General features: G+C 38.6%; 1 pseudogene; it reads left to right on the forward strand.

The window, feature by feature from the left end:
* Positions 1 to 327: 327 nt before the first annotated feature.
* Positions 328 to 703, forward strand: LOC113415644 (small ribosomal subunit protein eS24 pseudogene; annotated as a pseudogene).
* Positions 704 to 3,848: the final 3,145 nt, after the last annotated feature.

Here is a 3,848-nt window from a genome sequence, read left to right on the forward strand (position 1 = left end):
ATTGCAGAGGCATGTTTAGGAAAGACTGATATAAATGTTGTGGCCATAGTCCTAGAGTTCATCAGTGACCCCTAGCACCAAGCAACAAAAGATACCAGAACCACTGCTGGTCTCAGTGTGTTCCAAATCATTACAAGCAGCTGCTATTGTTTATGGAGAAAAAAAGGTGGTGCTGAAAAGAGCATGCTGATCTTCAGTGTGTGTGATGGCACTTTTGACACGACAAGTTCAAGAGGAAGCACAAGAAGGACAGAGTGTGTGAAGCACACCTTTTCCTCTGATACTCATTCAGGGAAATTGATTCCCTGAATGAGAGAGGCAGCCAAAATGCATGACATGATGACCATCACAATAAGGAAGCTCATGACAAATGGCTGCTTCAGCATAAACAGATGGTAATTGATGATCTTCATCCTGGAAAAGCCACTATAGTCAAAAGAGAAATCCATAAAAAGTTGGCGAACATGTACAAGACCACGCCAGATGTCATTTTTTACTTTGGCTTCAGGGACCGCTTTAGTGCTGGGAAGACAATAGGTTTTGGCGATTGATTCTATGATTCTCTGGATTATGCAAGAAAAAATAAACCAGGAGTGGTTGGTATGAAAAGAAAAATACTTCAGTAAAATAACACAAAAAGCATAATAATGGGATAACAAAGGTCAGAGGAACAGCTAAAGCAAACGTGAGGGCTGAGAAGTGAACCAGCCAAGGAACAAAACAAGGGAAATGGAAGTAACACACCATACTATCTATGAAGGTTGTACTGATAAATCAGTTCTATGAATAAATGTCTATAAAGAGTGAAAGAAAAAAAATACTTAATAAGCTTCTGGGGAATATAGTTTCCCAGGACCTCAATATCTTTTTTTAGTTATTTTTGCTACCCACAACAATAAATTGATCTACCAAGAATTTGGTGAGGGGGGTGGGGTGGAGAGCAAAAAGAATCTCATGGTTATTCAACAAATAAGCAGAAGTTGAACTCACTGGTTCTGCAAGCCATCATAGAGCCAGTTTGATCTAGTAGTTAAAGCACCAGACTAGAATGCAATTCTACTCCCACTTTAGGAACAAAGTCAGCTTAGTGACTGTGGGACAGTCACTCGTTTTCAGCCAAACAGTATTGTTGGTGTGGGAAAAATAGGAGGAGGAAGGAATATTAGGCATGTTTGCTGGGATTAAAAAAAATCCCTTTCTTTAGGATGCATAAAATGATTCCTCTCCATTTTTGTTTTGAAGCTCATTTCATGAATTTATCTAACTGGCAAGGGCATAATATCTTGTTTCCATGACATAAAACCACATTTGAACTAGATTTTCTATATAAATGTCATATTTGCTAGATACCTTTCCCTCAAAAGGATTGTAAAAGGATTGCTGTTGCCTTGACTGTACCCAGAAAGGAAAATAATTTGCACATGCGATGCTACTATGGATAGGAGAAGGGAGCAGAAGAACCCAGCAATTGTGGGGGAGCATGTTTAGTGCAATTAGAATAGAACATCTGAGATCAAAATGGAGGATATGTTGAAATTCAGGCAGGCTTCATTGCTGACAGCACAGGAAACATACAGCTTAAAGATGCAGGACAAAATTGCCTCCAGTCATTGTGATTACTGTAAGAGGGATCTGTTCATTGCACAGCCATTCCTTTAGGCTGTGCAAGCAAAATGTTATGTAGATTGGGGAGATTATCCAGTGAAGTGTAGGGCATAAATGTTTTCACTAGTTAACAATTAATCAACTGCTAAAAAATTAGAAAACTCCATTTTTCATCTATGGAGTATAATGTGCAGTTTTGTTTGCATTGAAAAATAAACTTCATTTCTCATATTGTCAATGAAGTTATCTGTTGAAAGTATTACAGAGCTCAACACAAAAGTGTGAAAATTATAATTTATAGTAGCCAGGCACTAGGTTTTTAATCGCAGAATATGGAGGGAAGGCACTAACATCCAAAATGGAGGTCTTATTTTGTTTGGGGTTGCATCAAGTTTATTTTCTAAGCACTTTCCAGTTTGCCACACAGTCTATGCAGGAGCAACTGTAAACACATGTGAAGTCAAATTTCCCAGCTCTACTTGTCTGAAAAGTGTTTCAGTAGAGTAGAATTATGGGATTATTCATGGTCAACGCCTATTTCACAGTTTTGGATGAATTTCATGGATATTTTGAAAAACAACTGTCAATGGAGCTGCAAGTCATTTCAAATATATTTGCCTCATCTCCACAGAGGACTCCTTACCTTGCAGTTTTTATGGACTAGATTTCAGAGTAGCTTTTCTCATCTTCATCCAATTCAGATGTGTTAGAACAGGGGATGGGGGAGGGTTTTTCCAGAATTGTCATCTACTGGAGTCAATTACCATAGCTGGTAATATTAGTAGTTCCAATTTCAACTCATCTGAAGGGCAATATGTTGATATGTCAGAGAAGAGGGTTTCAAAGCGCCCATGTGCGTGCACACACACAAAGTACATAAAGAGAGCCATAAATATATCTGCAAGCTTTTGCATGCATTCTGGTCTGTGAACATCAGAATCCCAGCCTTATTCTGAATTAAGTATTAATTCAAACAAGATGCATTGATTTTTTGATCAAATCTGCTGAGAAACCATTATTTTTGAAAACCACTGAGAACAGAAAGTTTAACAGTTTACAAAAATATTTGCACATCTATGAATGTATAATTATATTTTCCAGCTTTGTCTCCCAGAGATGTTTCAGTGAGTTACTGGCTATGCTGTAAGTCATGGTGATTTGGGGCCATATGTAAATAGTCCCTAAGCAAGTGATGACTGTAGAGCCATTGAGGTGAAGTTTGCATTCAGATGTTCATGTTTCAGTAGCAAGGAAGAGAATGGCAGACAAGAGACTTCTCCCCATTTTCTCCTAAATATGCAACTGTGAAGGAGTTCAGTTGTACTGGTTAGAAAAATCAGGTGGTGTTCTGTTGAGCATCAACAGGAAAAGCCTTGCTTTGGCTGATTTTACATTCCTAGAATAATTCCAGTATACTAGCAGAGGTCCTAATATACTAAACATATAGTGCAATAGGATACAGCTGTCAAGTTTCAAAGTTTACTTTTGCTGTTGCAACCATTATCACTTCTCAGCTTGCCACCGAACCAGGGGCGAAGAAAAAGGGGTGATGGAATGTAGGCTCCAGACATCAAGACAGCCGCGAGAACCAAGGACAATTTGGCAGGTGTTTGCCAAAGTCAAATACTTTTTTCCATAACAATACAATGAGACTCAATTGGACAATGTGACCTGGTCTAATAGGGAGAGGGAGAATCTATACTTTAATTATGTGGATTTGCATGGGAATTAGCCAGATCAAGTTTTGCCCTCATCTGTGTCAAAATGATTTACTCAATAAAGTTTTGCATTAAGAGATTGGATCATCTTGGCTGTGCTTGCTTTGGTTGGGTTCATCAGTTGGAACATTGAGAACTTCATAGAAAAGTATTGCTTTTTAAAGCAGATGACATTTACTCAGTCACAAGAGTTAAAATGACATCCCAAATTTGTGAACATTTATGTGGATCTGTTGCAAGCAATGAAACAGCTGCAAAGAGATGGTGATCTAAAGAAACAGTGTGCTTGAGGGCGGAGCTGATGCCACGGTGATACAATGGACTTCCTCGGTGCTCCTGGGGGACTCATCGAAATCCCAACAGCCAGTGGTCCCTTTGGACCTAAATAGTCTTGTAGGGGCAATTATCAAGGAGGGGACACTCTGTAGATCCCAGGGATACCACAATATCCCTGGTTAGAATAGAATAGAATAGAATAGAATAGAATAGAATAGAATAGAATAGAATAGAATAGAATAGAATAGA

This window comes from Notechis scutatus, chromosome 1 (assembly GCF_049901735.1).
Source record: "Notechis scutatus isolate UNSWTSFEM ecotype Mainland chromosome 1, rNotScu1.2, whole genome shotgun sequence".
NCBI classification, from domain to species: domain Eukaryota; kingdom Metazoa; phylum Chordata; class Lepidosauria; order Squamata; family Elapidae; genus Notechis; species Notechis scutatus.